Raw genomic sequence first — 21,753 nt, forward strand, 5'->3', positions numbered from 1 at the left:
CATTAGCTTGATTTAATATTTTCACAATGCATACACATTTAAAACATCTTATTATACCCTGTAAATATGTGAAATTTTGTCAATTAAAAATAAATAAGTTAATTTTAAGAAGAGATGACACAGGATTGCAGAATCCTGAGGTTCAGGAGCAGGGCTTGGCTGTGACTTTAAATGAAAGCAGCAGGAAATCCTACCTTGAGAAAGACTGCAGAGTAAAAGGAAGCTTTGATGAACACTACCGTCTCCTTCCCTATGACAAAGGTTTTGAAGGATACTGACTGTTATGGCTTGTGTCTAGATGTCCCCCCTACAGTCTTATACAGTCATAGGTGGGGATTTTGTCAGAGGTGACTGGATCTTGAGTGTGTGATGCTGGGATTAAGGGTGTGTGATTACTAAATCAGTTCCCTGATTGATTTGGCATCACCCTGATCCTGGTAACCTAGATAGAATACAGAAGGGCAGAAAGAAGCTGCTACAGCCATTTGTAGGTTTCCTCGCCTGCTTTGTTACCTTCTGCCTGCCATGAACCGTTTTTCCTTGTGATTTCCCTTTACCGTTCACCCTGCCTTGCAGCCAGCTGATTACAGACTGAAACCTCTACAAACTGTGAGCTAAACTATCCTTTCCTCCCTTAAACTTGGATATTGAGTTATATTTATTTATTTTTTGCTTCAGAATCTAGAAAAGTAACTAAGACACCGACTGGTCATTAACTGATAATTTACCTCCCAGGGTAGCAGTCGGGATGGTTTTAATATTTTTTTTCTTTCCTCTCCTATCTAGTAAAGTGAATAGTATGTAAATGTGGAGTCTAGCTAACCTTATAGCTATTTCAGAGCTGATAAATTATACCATGCCTAAACTCCCATAACTGTACCACTGTTGATAAATCCTCCTTCTTGCCAAAAGATTTCCAAAGACAGCCGTATCAGAATTATCCAGGGCATGGGTTCTTGAAAATGTTGACCACAGCATGGATATGAGTCACACATGTTTGGGTTTGAGTCTTGACTCCATCATGTAATTTGTATGATCCTTAATTTTCTCATCTATAAAAGAGGAATAATTTGTATTGAAAAGAATCAATGACATCTTGGATATAGTAAGAAGAATCAATAATATGATTTTTGTATGTTTTTAGCAGAGTAGCTCACATTTAGTAAGGACACCATAATTACAAACATCATTGAATTCACGCTACCATGTAAATACTTCTCAAGAGGTTTGAATATACACCATCATCCTTGTGGCTACCTTTCATATATAAACATGTATTCTGAGTGCACAAAATTAGAAATTTTTTAAGTGAAAAAACATGGTATGAGGGGGAAGTTTATCTCTAGAGAACAGAAGGAGCTCAGAAGTGCTTTTGGTTATGAATAAAAAGACAGAAAAAGAATAAGCAGGTTCACGTTCCTGGGAGGCATTATGGAGAGACAATACTAGGGTAAAGCTGACACCCTGAATGGAGGTCCCTGGCCTAATACGGAGCTGTCCTCCCGCCCCCCAGGGGCGTGAAGGATTTCTTGGAATTTCTCTGTGTTTTGGTTGTCCCTGGAGCGCTGGCTTCTCTGTATTGTTTCCTGTATCCCCTCCTTCCTCAGCTCTAAAGCAGAAGCGACAAAGATCTTTAACAGGTCAACCTCATCCCATTACTTGCAACCCTGGGAAGTGTAAGAAAGAGGGATTTGTCCCTGTCTGATATGTGTTGAGGACACGTAGGTCTTGTTTCAGAGTTGTTCTGGCTTCACAGTCTCTTCTATAAAAACCAGCAAGGCGGATGGAGGGAATAGCTACAATTTCAACCCCAAACCAAAGGATCTCAGGAAGGAATGTGGTTTAACCAAAAGGGAATCTAATTGGCTATGATACTAGAGAAGATAAAGTAGGGGAGATAAAGAGAAGGATCTAAATCTGAATTCCCATTTTGAGGCAAATTTCTGGGATTTCAGGGCTTTGGCTGGAATGCTGGTTTACCATACACAGGGCAGTCATTTTGATCCCTTGATTCTGTGCTCAAGATGCCAATCTGTGAATATCTACTTATCAAGAGCCACAAAAAATGCCTTCCCATTGGATACAAGTCTAACTGCAATTTAAAGCCACCCTGACTTTAAAACTCTGCATGAAACCCTGGGTTTCTGGGGTGTTGGCATCTCTGCACTCTTATGTGCTAATACCTGTGTGCCCTTGTGTCTTATCCTGCCCAATCTTTGTGGTTTCTCGGTCTAACTTCTCTGCATTTCCTTCATTGTTGGTTTCTGCTCACTTTATCTCCACGCTGTGTTGTATGTTCCTGTAATCTGGTTTCAGAGCGTTTAGTTCATTTTCTGCCTCAGTTCTCCTGAATTTGGTTTACAAATTTTCATTTCACGATCCACTGTTCGTCATGTTTTAGTGTCAGGAAGGGTGTCTGTGAGACATAAGAAGGTCTGTCTGTCCAGGTTTGACAGGAGATGAGTAGAGTGACGATCAGTTAGAAAATAACCTATAGTAATGAATCTGTTCTTCTGAGTGTCTGCATGCTGTTACAACTTAGTCATCTGCATGATTGACAATGTGTGCTGATATACGTAGATGAAGAGTTTGTGACAAGAAGAGGGACCAGAGGTCATCTACCAGAAAAGCTTGATTCAGTGGAATGCTTTCGAATGGAAGAAATTTTCCCGTTAGTCCGCCTCACATCTGCTGACCCTTTTGCTTGGGGATAATGCCAGAGTTCACCTGAGTTCAATCTGCACACAAGATGAGCTCCTTATCTGTCTTATTACCCACATGTCATTCTGCCATTTGATGTTTACTAAGTGTGGCATCTTGTTATCACAGAGGACACTGTCCAGAGACCAAGTATGACAGCAAAAGTCAATTCAAGTCGCAGATGCATCTGTGTTTTGGAAAGAACATAGCTTTTTCATTGTTTAATTCTTGTCTGTTCCTTGGCTTAAGTAAGTGTTCCCTGACTTTCGTAAGATGTTTTTGACCGAGAAATACAATTGTACTGTCACATTAGACAGCATATAAAGGTAACATAATTCCATGTTGTCTTTCTACTCTAAGCTGGGACTCTTTGTCTCTTTCCTGTCATCCAGTACATAAGTTTTATATTATGTTGGTCAAAATGCTATTTCTAACTAAAGTACATTACTCCCATCCCTAAAATTCTGCTTAAAGTGAAAAATTAGAATCAAATTAAAGGACCAATAATAGGTAAGAGGCTAAATTTAGAGTACACTTATACATAGTTGGCAGCCATCATGATGTCAAAAAAAGTCTAATAACATGAAAATGCTTCTTACACAACTTAAAAGAACTAAATTCAAAGCCATATAGCTAGTGTAATTTCAAGTAGTAATAGAAAAAAAGAATGTATATGAAGAAATTTTGGAAGGAAAATGCCAAATTTAGGAGTTTATATCTCGTGAAAGTTTATAGCTTGTTTTTTTGTGCTTCTATGTTTCTAATTTTTAAAAGTCTATATTACATCATAATAAAAATATAAAACTTTTGCTTAATCAGACCTGACTTTATGATATATTTCAAGTTACATCTTCTGGCTTTACAATCTCCTCAGAAACTTTTATATTCACTGGCTTTTGTATCATTTAAATACTGACCATTTACATGGATAGCTTTCATTAGTAACATGTTTAATACTTCCTTGTTACTGCTTATATGTTTCAAATAAACAATGCTGTGTATAGAACTGGTTGGTATATGTTTGGCAGAAATGTGTCATTTGTGTTTGTTTGTTTTTAATCTTGATGTCAAGAAGAACTTTCCAGAATGTGCAAATTTTACCATAAACTGGGAATCAGAAGTCAAAATCAAATTCAGTGTGGAAAGAGAATGGGTAGTGTCTTGACTGCTTTCTCATTACTGGGACAAAATACTCAACACCCCAAATTAAAGAAGGGAAAGTTTATTTAGCTTAGAGTTTTTGGAGGTTTCAGTCCATCATCAGCTGGCTGCAAGGCAGAGTGGCATGGTCACTTCAAGGTGGCAGCCAGGGCAAAAGCGAGGAAAAAAGGCTCTTCTGCCTTATACCGAAGTGAGGACCCTGGCTCCCTGCTGAGTCTCTCAGTTAAACTTCTAAACTTCTCAAGTTGACACAATGGATCAACCATAACAGGTGGTTACCGAATGCTCTCTGCTAGGCACCTTCCTGTTACCTCACATGATTTTTACAACCTGTTGGAAAGGAAGGCATTTTCCCAAGAAGAAATGGGGAGGCTCAGGGAAGCCATGGGACTTTCCATCCGTCATATGCCAGTAATTCTGTCTCTTCCCCATCTGTCTTCTCCGTAAGACTCTTTTACTTTGCTCAGTCATAAGCAAATCTGTCTGGCAACCCGGACACAATCAGAGAGCAACCACAAAGTAGAAATTTTGTCTGGGAATTCTGGATAGAAATGTGTATATAAATGCGTTTTTTGGTTTGTTGCTTCAGATCACAACGATTTATTTTGTGTGTGTAGTTCCTTATTGTTGGAACTCAACTACTTTTGTTTCTTTTAAATGCCTGATAGCACCCAGTACACAGGGCCTTCTATCTGGATTCTCCATACTTACCTAGCCACCCAATATTACTGTGGTACATTATGCACAGAGCTTCACTGTTTAGGATCCAGAGGTAGCTTTGGGCATTTCATTATGTTAGCATTATATGTAGATGGATTAGAGCGAATGAGACAATAAAAACCTCCAGACAATCAAAACAATTAGTGTGGGAGCTATAGCTATGATTCATTTGTATCTTCATAACATTGAGAGAAAGAAATTGGCCTATTTTGCTATTATTTTTTGGATAAAAATGTTGGAAGATGCATGTGTTATTGATGCTACTTATAACTATTTTCTAGTAGAGAAACCTCTTAAGTTGCTGATACTTTCTGAGGTATTCAAATGCAATAATAGTCATCGATAGGCAAGCAATCAAAGGAACAATGTTCAAGGCTCAAACAAAATCTAGCACTCAGATTCTGTAGGTTTTAGGAAAGATTTTTGCCTAAGAGCAAGAAACAACTGCTGGTAGAGTCTTTTCAGCCTGCTAAAGAAGAGTGATTTTGTGAAGTATTTCACTACTTCTATCTTCTGAGAAGAGAAATAATGTTAGAATAAAGCAGTGCTTTGGACATTAATAGTGGAGAATAGCAACAAAGAGAACCGATGCATGCAAGGTGATGGGCAGATGAGTAGGACTTAAAGCATCAAAAACTAACCTTGACAAAGAGCGGGAGACACAGGCCAGAAGAAAGCAAAAACAGCCCAAGCTGCTGGAAGAAGAAATGGCTCAGGGAAGGGGGTTGGAGGGAGAAGGTAGCTTGTAGGGAAGAGAATTTGAAGGCTTTTTTTTGAAAGTGCTGTGTTCCCTTCATGGTATTGGAAGAATGGAAGTAAATTGTTTAAGATATTCTGAAATTACTATTGGCAGGCGAGTTCCTTTGTACACAGCAACTGAGTTCCTTTCCACAGAACTGCAGTGTGATTGCCTACTGTACACCTGTATTTTGAGGTTGTATGCTTGTTGTAGCTATGTTTCACTCAGGAAAGAGCCCTCATAGATATAGAGATACATGTCAGAATCGTATCTATTTAGACCATTCAAAAGACACTATCTCTTGTCTCAATTCCCTTTTCCTTAATCCACTCTAGTATTTCCTAGCATCGGAGGTTTGGATATTCTGGATCTTTTTGTTCCATAGAGAAAGAAGGGTTTTATTTTCATATTAATATTCATGATCATGCATACATATTTAACACAATCAATAACCACCATTAAAGAGATTTCTACCAAAGTATACTTTCTAAAACTGATCCCGTAAGCAAATAATTATGACCATCAGTTCAGTATGTGCAATGGAGGAATAAATTTGATAAAGTATTCCTGGGCAATAGACTGAGAAATAAATATTTGAGAAGCTCAGGGGTTCTGTTTCTATGCCAGTTGAACGGTCATACATATACACAAATACACATACTTTTGAAATGACATGGGGTATAGGATAAATTTGAATAATATTATAAAAGTCTCATTCAGGTCTTTTCCACAAAATTCATCTCCAAAGCAGAAATGCTAATAAATTGAAAACTAGTGAATGGGAGAATTCCCCATTTCTCTGTTTCCTCCAACTTTTGTTGGAAGTGCTAAGGACCTGGTGGCTCAAACTAAATCCACCATGCAGTAGTCAATTAAACTTTTATTGGATGAAAAAGAAACACCCCCCAATCAGATCACAGAATGATACGAGGGAGGGCGGGCCTCAGTGTATCCTACTCAGTTATAAACTGCATATCTAGTTCCCACATAATCACAGAGTGGCTGAAGATGATTCATCTGAAAGACCTATTTAAGGAAGGAAGTGAAAGTTGGAGGCTAAAAAATGACCCAGAATCAGGTGCTGACAGTTGTGTGTTAAAAGGTTCTATGTAAAGCCAAACTTTCCAACCACAAAAAGGGATCTGCTTTATTCAACATTTTGGAGTGAAGAATTTAAGGGGAAAGCTAGGCTAAATTGAAATGCCTAGAAATAGTTTTGACTTTCATGCGTGACACCAAAAAACACAAGAAACCTATGGAGCAGATTAAACAAATAAATGTCCAATCATGCATTTAATTTGAATTCCCATGAAAATTTATAGAATTTATAAGGAGCAGAAGTTTATTTTTGATACAAGCGAAACCTGAAAAGCCTATAAATCCCTAACCAAGTGACTTGATGTTTCAGAGGCAGACTATTCAGAATATTCAGCTTGTTGTCGATGTTCCTGATCCTGCCTTATAAATTCATGTGTGCATCATTTCAGCTCTGCACCTATTCTTTCTTTGATTCAAGGTACAATTAGTTTCTTGGTCATTCTGGGCACTGTGTTGAGCTTGGGGACATGAAAATGTGTCTCCTCTCTTAAGGAATGTGCAGTTCAGTCTGTGACATAAGAAAAATGGTCTTTATCTGTACTGTGAATGCTGTGACCAAAGTAAATATAGATGCTAATTCCAACTGAGAAAGCTAAGGCTTCTAGAAAGTACAGTTCATGAGCTGAACATCGAATCATAGCGGGTTTAACTGGATGAAGGAGAGGCAGTAGAATACGTTGGTAAGGGCACAGCAAACGGTCTGAACTCTTTCAGTTCTTCTGTTTGACAGTGACTATGCATGTTATCCAGCATTGCTTCCCTTCCTTTTTTTCCTGACAATAATCAGACCTACCACTTTACCTATTTGTCTTAGTTATTTTTCTCATTGCTGGGACAAAACGCCTGACACCCAGAGTTAATGGAGGAAAGGTTTATTTAGCCCACAATTTGCAGAGGTTTTAGTTCATAATGGCCTGGCTCCAAGGCAAGGAGTACGTGGCTGAGGGGCATGGCGGAGGAGAAACAGGTCATGGCAGGCAGAGAGCAACATGGGAAGTGGCAAAGTGCAAGGACAGCAGTACTTTCTTTCTGATCCTTTTATATTCTATCTGTGCTACCAGGTTTAAGGTGGGCACCAAACCAATCAGTGGGCTGATTTAGTAATCATATACCCTTAACCCTAGCATCACACATTCTAGATCCAGCCATCTCCAGAAAATCCTCACTGATGACTGTGTAAGGCTTTGGGGGATATCAAGTCACAAGCCATAACACCATCTTAGAGTTATAAGCATAAATCAGTGAATTAATATTTCAAGGCACCTAGAACAGTGTCTGTCTTGTATGTTGCAGAAGTGTGTGATGAATGAATGAAGGGGAAGCTGGCAAGTGTGCTTGGTAGCAGGTGTAGCTGGTGAAGTGGCTTGAAAGGCCATGTAGGCTACATTCAGGAAAGAATGAAGAACAGAGCATAGAGGTGATAGCTGAGGGGCAGTGAAGGACAAGGGCTGTGAAGATTTGAAGACTATGGTAAAAAATGTGGCTAATATCTTAAACTCCAGGAACAGCTTGGAAATATTTGAAGCAAACAAGTGGTAAGAGTGGATTTGCACTTTAAAAAGGCCCACGTTGGCATTGCTGCGGAGAATGGATGACAGGGTAGAAGGAACTCTAGAGATAGGAAGGTGAATTGGGACAGTGTTTCCCAAAATTGCCTGATAATGACTCATTTGGGGTGCCTTTAAAGTGAGTAGATCCTCGAGTCCCTTACAGTAGCCTCTGACTCAAATTTGCACTGTGTCCAATTATCTGCCTTTTAAACAAACATCTCAGAGAATTCCTGTCTTGAGACATCTTTTGCAAACACTGAGATAGGTGGTGATTGTGGGCATCTCAGGGAAGAATAATGAGAACTTCAATAAAAATAGACTTGGTTCAATAAAAATGGTTGGAGAGAAAGGAGAGCATATAAAAAAGTAGAAACCAATAGGACCTGGTGACCTGTGGGATGGAACCAGGGGTGACACTCGGATCTGGGGTTTGTGTGACTGAACAGTGTGGAGGAATTCTGGAAGTGAAGCAGGTCTGGGGGGAGGTTAGAGAGGTCAGATCTGGCAGGTTGGCTTTGGATTGACACTGGGAAACTTGAACAGTCAGAGGTTGCACATCCATGTCTCAAATACAGGAAGGAGATTGGGGCCGGAGGTGTAAAAGTGGAAGTCATCAGCAGACAAACAGCGACCGAAGCTTGGTAAGCTCCGCCATTTAATCAGTGGATGGGGAATGTCACTCTATGGTAGTTATTCATTCATTCATTCATTCAACAGACCAAGTTTGATTTTCTTTTTGTGTCAAGCACTTTTTCCATAAAAGACACCATGAAGAAGTAGCTAAGAGGAAAATAAGGAAAAGTATCATGGGAACTAGCAGAGACCATTATACTAAGTAACACAAATGCTCCAAAGGAGATGAGTGAAAAAGTTCCCTGGATTTAGGAAGAAATAAGTTGTTGGTAAATTAGGAGGAGATAGAATAAATTCTACTCAGTAATGGGTGAGGAAATTGAATTTGAAACATGGCTCAAAGCAAGAATAAATGGTGAGAAAATAAAGGAAGGGAAGGAAAGGGAGAGTCACACATGGTTAGATATGGAGATGGGTACAAATTCTATTCTTCTCCATATTCTTTGCCATATTTCTGTGTGACATCTGCTCCTCTGATCAAGAAGTGGAGTTTACTTTTTATCCATTTCACTGGAGCTTGGGCATGTGGTTTACTGTGTCCATTAGGGCATTAATACACTGAAGCTTATAATGCAATTGTGTATTGCAGCCTGCCTACTCCTGCTGCCGGTGGGAGCCCTGTGACTGCACCCAGGCAAACATCAGTCTACATTCATCTCTGCACCCTGCAGGCAGCCAGCACCGACTGACAGCCAGAACCAGCGACCAGGTTGAATGAACTACTGAATCTTCTACTAAGCTACCTGCAGCCTCTGAGGGAACCTCGCTCAGCCTAACAGAATAACCACCCAGCAAAGCCCAGCTCAAAGTATGGAGCCACAGAACAGTGACTGTTTTCTTAAGTTTTGGGAATGATTTTCATATAGCAAAAATTAATGGAAGTAGTAGAACATGAGAACACATGCCTGTAATCTCAGCACTCCAAGAGGTTAAGGCAAGATCACCAGCAAGATCACCAGCTTGACTGTAGCCTGGACAGTTTAGGGATTCAACAAGATCCAGTGTCAAAAATAAAAATAGGACTAAGAATGTAGCTTAGTGTGAAGGCCCTGAATTCATTACCATCAACAAAACAAAACAAAATAAAGCAAAGCAAGACAAAACAAAACAACCTCCTCCCTGCAAAAACAAAACAAAACAAAACAAAAACCCCTCAAACACTAATATAATGAAGCATTGTTTGAGTGTCATGGATTCCAAGTGCCTAAGTTCTCCTGAAATTTGTATTTGTCTCTGAGATGTTGGGATGGATGAGAGAGTTAGAAAAGCTATAGTTGTTTTTTAGTCTTTTTCTTTTTATAGCACACTTTTCCAGTCGGAAAAGAATAAAAAGCATAGCATCTAAGAGTAGAATGGGGGTGGCATATAGCATTGGTTCATATCACAGGTTTGGTTGAAGCTTAATTATGTTGAGTGAAAGAAGCCCAATCAACCAAACTAAAAGAGAAAACATTCTATATTCTTTCTTTTATATGAAATTTTAAAGAATGTACATTTATTTATGAAAGGAAACAGATAGGGCTGAGGGAAAGGAAGAAGGGTTAGATTACTCAGAGGCATGAAAAAACTTTTAAAGGTGATGAGTACATTCATTGTTTTGATTGTGGTGATGAATTTGGGTACATAGTATGTGTATATGAAAACTCATAAAATTGTATGTTTTAATGATGCATAGTTTAAGATATATCAATTAACTTCGGTAAAAATTAAACAGAAAAAGAATGAAAAATACACTTTTCAAATGGTTTCTTATTCATGAATAGGGAGTCAGCACAATGATTCTAAAGATATATTCATGCACTCACAGCCAGGACTAGATGTACAAATGTGTAGAATGGGGTAGGATGAGAATGCTACCTTATACGGCAAAGGAATTTTGCAAATGTGATTAAAAGTGTGAACTTCAAGATTAAGAAATGATTTTGGATTGACTGTAGATCTAATGTCCTTACGGGAGGAGTCTTCTCCACTGGGTCAGAGAGATGAGAGGGAAGAAGGTAGAGATTTGAGGAATGTAAGTTGCCAGTACTGGCTTTGAAGGTGAAGAAAATGATCTATGAGCCAAGAAACATGGTGATCTCTTGGAGCTAGGACTGAGCCTCAGTTTGTAAGAAGCAAACAATGGGGACTTAAGTTTTATCCTTACAAAAAAAATTAAATTCTATAGTTACCTCAAATGTGCAAGAAACAGATTCACCTCTAGAATCTGCAGAAGAAAATTAGCTTACACATACCTTGAGAAGAACCATACTAACCTGAGCAATAACCCACTTAACTTTTTGCTACTGTATTTGTGTTAATTGATCATTGCAGTAACAGACAATGAATAAAGAATATTTTCATGGGCAAAAGGTTGAAATTATTGATTGAAGTAGCTGTTTGGAATGACTTCTGTTTTCCAGACAAGAATCACAAATACTTGAGTTGTTTGTTTCCTGCATCTACTTCCTTGTTATAAACATTATGGTTACTCACTTCTAAAAATGCTATGGTGATCACCCAGGTATGCCACCGCAGGCTGGTTGTTAGGGCCCTAGCTTTTCTGACCTCCGGGTCCACCCGGGTCTGCGGGTGGGTGACATTTTCTGCCTACTGTAGAAACACCCTGCCACAAACCATGAGGCCTCTCACAAGTCACATTGTAGATTATGGTTTTTTAAAAAATTATTTTCTTTTTCGTGTAGACTTTGAAAACCAGGAATGTAACTGAACATTTTTCCCAACCCTCACAATATTTTCAGGTTTTAGAAACTGAGAAGAGACCACCTGAGTTTAAGTACTAGTTCCACTGTAATGCCCAGTTAGTTGCTTAGCTGGTGTGTATTGGCTTTCTCATCTGTAAGGTGGGAATAACGGTGGTACCCTGACAGTGAGGACTAGATGGACTACAATAGGCAGCTAAGCTGGTTAAAATAGTCCAAGAGGGGTCGGTCTCTCAAGGAAGTCAGTGAGGGGGAAGGCATCAGAATTGTGGCTGGAGGTGCATCTAAAGAAGGAAAGGCCTCAAGACAAAGTCACAAAAGCCAGATTTAACATATTTCCCTAAGGGATGAGTTAAAATCCTTCCTATTTTTAGCCTCCTTTATCATTTGTAATGCATTCTTCAATTCAAGGGACATGGTTTCAGAACACCTGACAGCTAGCAGGTTGGAAGTGAGTGTCTCCTACATCAGAAGTGTTTATGTTAAGCACTTTATAGGCTTCCAGTGAGTGCTGGATTGTTCGCAGTTACGATTATGATAATATCTTTGCTGTGAGTTAGAATAATTTATACCTTTCTTAGTTTGCATTCCCAGAACTGCATAGGACCTGGTAGGTGAAACCTCAATTTTCCTTTTTTGGTGTCAGTCCTGCTAAGAAGATACAGGTCACTACCTCTGGCTTTTTGCCCTGAAAGTTCCCGTTTCTGCCTCATGAGACAGAAGCAGGAAGAGAAAGTGACTCAGTAATGTTTGCAGAATTCCTTTCAGCGACTTCTTCCTTCTCAGTTAGACTGCTGTGAGTTCCAGGACATACATAGATTAGTCTTTTTACTTTACCCATCTTTTTAGCTTTTTACCTTGACCATGCTCTCCTTAGTGAGGCTTTCCTTACCAGTACATGACAATGAACTAAAACATTTCTAAAGTGTTGTCATTTGTCAAAATCAAGCAGAATATTCTAACCAAATTTAAGCAGAACCACTTAGAACATTTACAATTCTATTACATATCAGCTTTCCTGTGAAGCATTTATTTGAGGAAAGGTTCTCATGGATCTAAGGGAGTTGGTTTTACAAAATTAAATCAGACAGACTGAAATGATCTGATTCACGAGAAGAAAGAAGATACATTATGTGATAGGAGCGTTATTTCTGGAGAACTTATTTTCATGACTCCGAGTGCACAGAGGAGAAAGCATATGGATGGCATTGCTAATTTAGTATGGTGTTTGCTCCGGGCTCTGTATAGAGTTGCTACAAACCAGCAGCCAGTTCTTCGGTCTCCATTTTTGAATGGCGAGCTGCAAGAAATGCTGTCTGCCACACAAAATAATCAAGTGAAATGAAGTAGCAGAGCTAACGTAGGTAGTTTTGCTCACTGGTTACAAGATGGTGTGGCCTTCCAAGCATGCACACTCTGCAGTGAGGAGGAAGTGGATGCTAGCTCTTAGAGCTTTGTGTGGGCACCCTTGAGAGTGGGTAGTTTGATTTGAAAATTTCGTTAGTTGCCATAGTAATTGTCATAATTATGTGGTTTGTTCAGTCTTTGTAATACTGAACACCTCTTAAAAGTGCCCAGGAAACAGTAGTTTTACTTTTTGTTTTTTTTTTTTTTAATTCTGGTGCAGTTACTTAGATAAAAAACAATAATGTGTGATTGGATTTTCAGTTCAATTAAAACAACAAAATATTATCACTTGTATATCTTTAGGTGAAGCATGTTCATTTCTTAATTGTTTTTTTTTTAAATGAAACTTTTCATCAGTAGAAAATCATCAGGAAGTGATTCTTCTTCTTTTCCACCCCCAAACACAGAGCCTCAGAAACCAAGGTTACAAAGCTTAGTAAAGAGAGCAGGAAGCTCTCCTCTTGTTATGAATGTGTTTTATCAGTATTATGGCTTGAGTTTGGATGTCCTCTGAAGGCCTCATGTGGTCATAGGTAGGAATTTTCAGAGGTGGTTGGTTGTAGAGTATGATTCTGAAACTGATTCACAGTGCAATGCTAGTCTCAAGCCCACAGGACTGAGTGAGTGGGACCTTCCGTGACAAACCTGGATAAGATAAAGGGGCAGAAAGACACTGTTAAGGCCCCTTGCTGCCTTCTGCTTGCCCTGAACTGTTTTTCCTCTCTGATCCCACTCTGCCAAGCTTCCTTGCCTTAGAACCAGTAAATTACGGACTGAAACTTCCATAAACTGTGAGCAAAATAAACCTTTCTCCATTTAACTTTGAATATCCTATATTTTTTTTTCTCATCAATGTGAGAAAAGTAACTAAGACAGTATTTGGTACCAGGAATGGGCTCATTTCTGTGACCAGGCCTGAACATGATGCTCAGGAGCTTTTGGGACTGGCTTGTGGGAAGAGCTTAGAAAAGTTTGGAGATGTCATCTGAAAAAGTAGAACTGGTATGCTTTAGGCTGTGCTTGATGGGAAGTTCTGGTCAAAGCTCAGGAGACCAGGATCAGGAGGTTCTGCTGGGTAGAAGGACTGCATTGGATGTTAGACTCTAGTCAATGTGTGTTATGGCTTGGCAGAAAGTTTGTCTGCATTTTGCTTATGTCCAGAGACTTGGTCTGAAACTGAGGTTAAGGACAATGGAAAAATTAATCTTGCAGAAGAAATTGCAAGACGGTCTAATGTTAGGATGCTGGCATGGCTACTTTTGGGAGAGTTTAGCAATATTTATATTGAAAAGAACAAAGAGCTCAGCAGAATGATTTAAAATGTTGTGAGTTTGGCCAGAACATAAGTTCCAGTAAAGCTATGGACTGCAAAGATAGAGCAGAGGAAATTCCTGAGAAGGAACACACGAATAGAAAAGATGACTTAAAGGCATCACAAGAAGCTGTGGAACTCCATCCTTTGCAGTCTCAGAATTACAAAAGGGAAAGACTTTGATTTGAGAAGAAACTCCAAGAATATCATGTTCCAGAATGGCTGTGTTTTAGGAAACTTGTTCATTGGTATTTGGTTCATAGTTACTGAATACCTACAGTCAAGACAGAAGGAAACTTGGCTACTGCTCCATCAGGCAGCAGATCTTGACATTATCATATACATGGTGCTGGTTTTAGGTGTATGCAGAATGCAAGAGTTTTGGGGTCAGGAGGATTTCAACCTAGATTTTAGAAGAAATCTGGGAGCTCAGGCAGTATGCCCCTGAGAAGGCGGTGTGTCAAGCTGTGAACGTGAAGCTGAAGGTTCAGTGGACACACCAGAAAGCTGGAGAAGCCAAGAATGTGAATTATATAAGGAAAACTACAAGGAGGGAACAGAGCCAGCCCAAGAGAACCATGTGAGCTACAACCACTGGCAATGCAGTAGGGACGGAGCCACCCAGCTCTTTGGAGTTCACAACTTACCACAAATTTCTAGGGATGCTGAAAGTGGAACTGTGGGAATTAATTTTGCCATGCTGGATTTTGGTCATGCTCTGTTCTCATTCCTTGCTATTACCCTGTTTGTAACTTTTGGAATGGAAATAAATATCTTGTGTCATAGAATGTTGGAAGTGTTTAATTTTCTTTTCATTTGTACAGGTGCTTGCAGCTAAAAGTTTGCCTTACATCTCAGAAGGGACTTTGGACTTAGAGTTTTCAGCAACTCTTGAAGAAGGACTAAGTGTCTTTTGCATAAGGCGATGTGCGTGAGTCTTTGGTGGGACCAGGGATAGAATTTATGGCTTGTATTTAGATGTCTCCTGAAAGCCTCAAGAGGCTACAGGTTGGGCTTTTTCAGAGGTGGCTGACTGTAGAGTGTGCAATTCTGGAACTGATTCATGGTGCCATGCTAGGCTCAAGGCCACTAGGACTAAGTGTGAGGTAAAACCTTCCTTGACCCACCTGGATAAGACAAAGGGGGCAGAAAGATGGTGTTCAGGTCCCTTGCTGTCTCTTGCTTGCTGTGAACTGTTTCTCTTCTGCTATCTCTCTCTGCCAAACTACCTTGTCTTGGAAAAGCTGGTTATGGACTGAAACCTCTACAAACTGTAAGCTAAATAAACCTTTACCTCTTTAACTTTGGTATCATGTATTTTGTCTCAGCAATGGGAGAAAAGTTACTTAGCAATGGTGAGCTCAAGGTCAGACTGAATGCAAACTGAATCAAAAGTAATACATTTCTCCTTCTTTGCATTGTGTCGCTCATCATGGCTACTGATTACTTACCCTGAATGCCATTTCTAGGGTTAAGTTTTTGCACATGGCTTTGAAATATTGAGAAGAAATATTTGGCTATGCAAAAAGCATCAGATTGCAATTGTTATAAAAATTTCAGTGCTTCAACTGTTTGCACTCTCACTGTTTGAATGTCCACTTTATATGCTTTAATTTTGTAACTTGAATAACTATTTCTAAGATGACAATATGTAATCTATTAACTAGTGATTTCTTACTGTTTTTTTTTGAAATTCTGTACTACTTGTACCTTTTTACTGTTTTTTTTTTCTTTAAATAAAATTTTAAAAAAATTTCAGTGCTTTATGGGCAGATCTTTACTGCTTTCATTTTTTGACATGGAAATATATACTTAATACAATATGGTGAAATATATACTATCTGAATAGTAACTATGAAATGATTTAATTTAGAGATAGAATAATAAAAAAGTAAGAGTTGCTTCATATTTTTTTTTTATATTTATCATAAGGGGATGGAACTGAGTTTGCTCCTTGAGCTATGTGATATGAGATTTGAAGTATTCTATTGATTTGCAGATTTATGAGAAGAAAGTGTATAGTAGTGACTCATTTGGAGTTGGCATGGTTGTATGTGCTGGGATGGGGCAGTAGGAGTTGACTGCCTCTTATCTGTTTCCAAACAACTGAGAGAATTTAAGATGAATGACTAATAAATGGCATTTGTTACACTTAATATACTAAGCCTTTAAATTGATGGACTAAAACATTAGTATGTCTCAAAACTAAAATCTTTGTACAGCTATGGATTTTATCACTGCTGATGTCTAGAGCCAAATATGTGTCAATATTCTATGTGAACTTTTATTTATTGTTAAAACATATTGATTATGAAAATTAATGCAACAGTGAGATTTACTATTTATGTATTAGAATAGCCATGACTCAGAATATTGACAACACCAAATATATATGGGCAAGATGTGGAGCAAAAAAATTCATATCAATTGCTGGGGGGAATATAAAAGTTAAGTAGTGTCTTACAAAGTTAAACATTCCTTTATGTAGATTTAGATACCAAGATGTAGCTTCTTGACATTTACCCAATTTATCCAAAGGAGTTGAAAATATGTATCTATGTAAAAATTGCACAAGGATATTTGGAAGATTTATTCCTACTTGCCCAAATTTGGAAGCAATCAAGATATTGTTTAGTACATGAATGGATGAACCCTGATATATCTAGATAGTGGAGTATTATTCACTGTTATGAAGAAATTAGTTATCAAGTCATGGACAAACATAGAAAAAATTGAAATGTGCATCACTAAATGAAAGAACCCCTCAGAAAAGGCTCTACGCAGTGTAATTCCAAGTATATCTCATTCTGTAAAAGGCAAAATCATGGAGACAGTATCAACAGTGGTCAGAGGTTAGAAGAGAGAGAGAGAAGAATGAATAGAACATGAAAATTTTTAGGGCAGAGAAAAACACTTGGATAATGCTATAATGGTCAATATATGCCACTACATGTTTGTCCAAACCCATGCAAAGTATGACACTCATAATGAACTCTATTAGCTGTGGACCTCGATGATAACTAAGCAGTCAGTTTAGGTTCATCTATTGTAACAAATAATGCCATTCTAATAGAGGGATGTTGGTTTTATAGGTGATTATGCATGTGTGGGGAAATAAGCAAATGAGAAATCTCTTTCTTTTCTCCAATTTTGCTGGAACTGCTCTAAAAAATAAAAGGTTAAAAGCAAAACAATTTGATTGTAATAATTCTGAATTCTGAACTGGGTGAGGTAGTGCATGCCTGTAATCCCAACACTCCCAAATCAGGAGGATCACAAGTTCCAGCCCAGGCTGGACAATTTAGCAATTTAGTAGGAATTGCCTCTTAAAAAAAAAAAAAAAGAGTACTGGGGATGTAGCTCAGTGCAAAGGCTCTGAATTCAATTCCTAGTACTGAAAAAAATGCTACCAGAGTCAGCACCATTCCTGGACTGGGGATAGAGAGAACAAGGCCACACCAGCAAGCAAGCCCAGTCTGGGAAGTAGTGCCATGCATGGGCTGCTGCCAGACTGGAACAGCAAGATCCCAGCCCTTCCTGGTGCTCAGGCTGGCAAACAGGAAGTACCAATCGCCCCTCTGCACCCCCCAGGCTAGCCTTGAACTCACAGCAATACTCCTGCCTTAGCCTCTGAGTACTAGGATTACAGATATGTGTCACCACTCTCAGCTTCAATTTATATTTTAAGAAGTTTAAACTTTTGTCTGTGATATGTTGCACATATTGTCCTTTTCTTGTCTTTTAAAAGTTTATGATGAGTCTGTCCATAAAAGTTTGATGTTTGTACAACAACCCTTACAATAAAATAATTTGTGAGTTGGGGATTTGACACATAAAGCTTAGACAAACCTTCCTAAATACAGATTTATATAAAAAAAACTTCCAAGTATTTTTCTTATTCTTTTATGGTTTCATTTGAAAACGTTTATGTTTTTGGCACATCCAGAATTCATTATGGTGTATGAAGTACATGTGGTATACGAGGGGTGGATATTATTTTATTTACATTTATATCATTTATTGACTAATTCTTTTTCTCATTGATTTGAGTTGGCATCTTACTGTTTGTAAAAGCCATTAGTAAACTGTTTGTAATCTTCCACTTATACTATTATGTCACCTATAATTAGTGATAGTCTTACTATTTTCCATTTTTTATACATACGCTTTTTTTATTTTGAGTTGACTAACAACTCTTAATGAAACATAAATTAATAGTAGTATTAGTGAGTTCTAGCCTACATCATAAAAATGTTTCCATAAAAGTTAAAAAAAAAAAGAATGGTGTAATGGCTTTGGATTGAAATACATGCATTTTGTCATGATAAGATAACATTTCTATTTCCATATTATCAATGTTTTCTTTGTTGTTTATTTAACAAGAAAAGTTGATAAGTTTCATTCAAGGCTTTTTCAGCTTCCGTAGAGAGTTGTTTGGTATTTTCCTTTGGATTTGGTGATATGATAATCTGTGTTACTAGAGTTTCTAGTATTGAACCAAGGTGATTACATCTTACAATGATGTTTTATTTTTTTAAAACAGTTTCTGGGTTGAGTTTGCTAACATGTTTAGAGTGTTTATATGATTATTAATATTGTGATTAGTCTTTTGATAGTGTGTCAAAGAATGTTGTCTATATTATTCCAGTAATTTTAGATTTTGTGAAAATTTCCTATAGTCTTTTTTCAACAAAAAAGACTATAGGAAACAAGACTATTTTTCAGGCTGCAGAATTTATAGTGCTCCAATCATTGTCATCATATTAACTATGTTATTTGTGGTATATTTATATTTATTCATTTTGTGTTTCTTTTCTTATCTATCTGATGAATCGTGGAGAGTTGTACTGTAGTCTCCTAAGATTAGTATGCTTGGGTCTATTTTTCTTCATACCGCCTATAATTTTTTCTCTATGAATATTATTCTTGTTACTTGGTTCATCACTGTATTAATTGTTATGTCTTTTATTAGGAAATATACACTTGAGCATTATTAAGTTGTTCTTTGTTGTACTTAATGCTATTTTTTCTGAATTCTATGTTGTCTGATATAAAGATTGTTAGACACATTTTACATTTTTCTTATTTCTTTGACTAACCCTTTATTTTCAGTCAGTTTATTTTAGGGTTTTATTTATTTGTTTATTTATTTTGCATTTGGAGTACAGTTGGGTTTTACTTTGTAATTCAATCTGTAAAGATTTTCCTTATCACAGATGAATCACATTGATTTACATTTACTAAGATGATGGAAATGTTTGGCATTTGTTTTATTGCATTAATTTATGTCAATTTCTGATTTGTGACTTTTAAAAAAGCCTATTTCCACATGGTCTGTTAGGCTCATCTGCTTGCTTATTTTCAGTATGAAGTTTTTCTGATATAAGAGGCTTATACTTTTATTTTACCATTTTCACAATTATAATTAGTCTTAATCCTCAAATTTTATTCATTTCCTTGTATGTACAATGAAAAAGTCATTTATTTATTATCCTTTTTTATGTTCCTCAATTTAATCAATTAACTTTCTTAATGTTATTTTTTGTAGAATTGCATACAAGTTAGTTTAAATTATAATTTGACTTTAGGCTCTTACAGATGGAAGAGCTTGCTGACCTACTCAAATTTGTTCCTGTTTTACTCTTTCATTTGTAATTTTACAATTTTTTAATTTTTTGGTTTTTTGAGACACTATGACTTTAAGCTTCTCACTACGTACTGGTCTTGAACTCATAGTGATTGAACTCATAGTGATCTTCCTTCCCAGTGTTTTGAGGGCTGGGATTCATTTACTTCTTAGTTGAATTCTACTTTAACTCTTTGGCCTATATTATTCAGAATATGTTTTTTCACCATAAACTTCAGTTATGTTAATCTTAATTGTATAGTTAAATATTTTCAGTGATTGCTGCCTGTCTATTCACTGTAGTTTCTATGCTTATCCCTTGCTTGGTTGAAATTTTTCTTCTAGTGGCTCTTTTAGACACATTCATTACAAAACTATTCCACGAATTCTTGCATACTTAAAATCATCTGAAAGTTGTTTCTGTGGGACAGTTTGGCTGCACATGAAATTACTGATTTATTGGTTGAGGAGTATTTTGTAGGCATTGCTCCATTGTTTTTGGTTTTAACTACCAATTTGACAATATTTTACTCCAATATGATTTCTTTCCTTTATAATTAATGTGATACTTTGGTGGTCTAATGCCATCTTTACTCCAGGTATTTAATAATTTTATTAGGATATGAGTACTTATTGACCATTCTAGGTCAATTATCTCTGTTATGGCAGACCACGTCTTTGTAATACAGAGATTTTAAAAGCCATATTTCAAGAAATCTTATATTGTAACTTTATGCATATTTTTACATTTTGTATTTGTCTTTTTGAGTACTCCATTTATGCAAATATTATTGGAGATCCTTAATTTTTCATTTCTTCTGCTTTATCTCTAATATTTCTTTGTCTTTTGTTTCAATTCTTTTTTTTCTTTTTTTGCTTTCTGACCTGAATGTGCCTTACTATATTTATATTTGTTTTCTTTTTCTTTGGTGGTAGTGGGCACTGAAGCCAGGACCCTGTACATGCTAAGCATGTGACTTACTGTTGATCTGTATGCCCACCCCTCAGTTTTATATTTATTTTTATCATGAGTTTTGAATCTACTTTTTCCTGACAGGGGCTGCATAAATAGAGGTGGTAAGGAAGCGCTAAAGTATGCAGGAAGGCAGCACCGGGGAATAAAGTGCTAGAAAGGCGAGTTAGGACAGTCAGGAAGGAGTTGGGTCATGTAAGCCTTGAGCCATGACAAGGAGTTTGAACTTTTTTCTAAGTGTGACAAGAACTACTGGAGGATCTGGAGATTTTAGCTTAGATTTAATAAGTAAGTAGACAGCTACATAATATAAAGAAACATAGCAGAGGAAATGTGATGATCAGGAAAAATCTCTTCGAACAGGAACATTTGAACCGAGATCTAGTGCATGTGCAGGAGCCACTCACATAAACACCAAGGTGAAAGCAAATCAAAGACTGGAGACCTGAAAGACTGGTTTGAGGAACCGAAAGAAGGTTGGTACCTGGACAAAGGGAAAATGGTAGAAGATGAGGCTGGGGATCCAGCAGGGACTGCAAAGCGTAGTGGAATGGGAAAGCCCTGTCCAGAGGTTGTGTTCTAGACCTCACTTAGGGAATTACGGCTTGGATTAGACAGTGGCAGTCAATATAGACAAGAAAAGTTGAACCTGAAATATGTTCTGGAGGTTGGATTAACTGTACTTCTAATGGATGTGGAAAGAGGAATAAAGGAAGCAAAGTATCAGAAACAATGCATAATGCAAATATGTAAGATTTTTCTGCTCATGAACTTGTTATATAGCTTTGAATCAAAAGAATTCAGCCTTAAACATTTGGATTAATATAGTGGAAAAGAAGTTGGAGTCCCCTGGGTGTTAGGGGCACAAATGTGTTAAAATTAACTGTAGAATAGGTATTTTACATAAAGTAACTCCTTTATTGTATATGGGACTCTTTAATTCATGTAACAAAATTTGAACACCAGGCAACTTCCTAGCTACTGAAGACACAGCACTGAGTAGATAACACATAAAATCCCAGATTTTCAGCTCTCATGAAGTTTATAAACTGGTGGATGATTCATTTCTTCTTACCCTGTAGGAACTGAACATTATTTTTCATTTCATTTCAACTACAGATGAAGTTTAGAG

The sequence above is a fragment of the Cavia porcellus genome, unplaced genomic scaffold (assembly GCF_034190915.1).
Source record: "Cavia porcellus strain 051 isolate PalLab524CR breed Dunkin Hartley unplaced genomic scaffold, mCavPor4.1 scaffold_8, whole genome shotgun sequence".
NCBI lineage: Eukaryota > Metazoa > Chordata > Mammalia > Rodentia > Caviidae > Cavia > Cavia porcellus.